The sequence below is a fragment of the Octodon degus genome, unplaced genomic scaffold (assembly GCF_000260255.1).
Source record: "Octodon degus isolate 3935 unplaced genomic scaffold, OctDeg1.0 scaffold00043, whole genome shotgun sequence".
Classification (NCBI taxonomy): domain Eukaryota; kingdom Metazoa; phylum Chordata; class Mammalia; order Rodentia; family Octodontidae; genus Octodon; species Octodon degus.
The window spans coordinates 11,196,628-11,197,749 of record NW_004524619.1 but is presented as its reverse complement, the minus strand read 5'-3'; the positions used below and the strand labels follow the sequence as shown (position 1 = coordinate 11,197,749).

At 45.9% G+C, this 1,122-nt stretch overlaps 1 pseudogene; it reads right to left on the bottom strand.

Annotated features, from left to right (window-relative positions):
• Positions 1-1,122, bottom strand: part of LOC101579026 — an 8,748-nt pseudogene that overhangs the window by 1,558 nt on the left and 6,068 nt on the right.

Here is a 1,122-nt window from a genome sequence, read left to right as displayed (position 1 = left end):
TTTCAGCCTCCCAAGCGCTGGGATTACAGGCACATGCCACCACGCCCAGTCTACATTTGGTTCAAACTTGCTCTGCAGATCCTGTTTCTTTTCCTATCTTTAATAAAACTGCTATCATTTAGAAAAATTTCTCTGTGGGTATAGCACTTGAAAAAGTATTTCTTCCCTCAGAAATGCTAGGGCTACATTTTCTCCGTAGACCCACACATTTAAGAAAGATAAAAATGAACTCATAAAATCAACAGGTGATTGTTTGATTTCTTTGTCCTAGCTGATTGTTCTTGGAAATCCCCCTTAGGTAATGGTGCTGTTTTGTTTTACTCTTCCTTTCCCTGAGTAAAAATCATGTCCTTGGATGTAGGTATCATTCAGGGGTCAAATGCTTTCTTCACTGTATTTCTGATTGTTCCCCCTCCAGGAAAAATTAATCAAGCCCATGGGGGAAGTGTTGTCAGATTCACTGGGATTCTTTGGGACAGTGTTCCCTGGCCAGGCCCCCACACAATTGTGGGAAAGGGCTAGAAACCTGTGGTGGCAAAGTTCAGGGATACCATAGGTGCTTTTGATGAGCACTGGTGCCATGCATGAAGGACACCCACTCTGACCACGGCTGGGGTCCCAGACAGGCCAAGGGGCTGTGACGTGCCAGGGAGCGCAAGCGCACTGCTGCGTTTCAGGTGGGTAATCTAAGGTGTTCTTCCTCACGCTCTTAAGCAACCAAAGCCCAATATTTTCAAGTGGCCTGATGGAACATCACTGCTGTCTCTGTACTCCAGCAGGACAAGCAATGCCAAGACTGCCTGCAGCCAGGACACGGCTGGTGTCCAGGGCCCTCCCGTTGGAGTGCCCCATTCTCTAGCTCCTGTGCATTCTTGTGCTTAACTAGTTCTACCAGCTAGACTCAGACCAAAAGGATGGCTCTCCCAGCCCTAGTGCCACTCCTCACCAGAGAGTTTTGGGGTTTTTTTACATTAGATTTTATTACATTTTAGGTATACACAATGGTTATATTCATCATAGAGTATTTGTACCTGTCCATGAGATAACTCCCCTCCATTCCTCTATCCTTCCTTCAACCCCTCTTCTTCCTATTTACAGAGCTTTGTTTCCATCTTTTCCTTT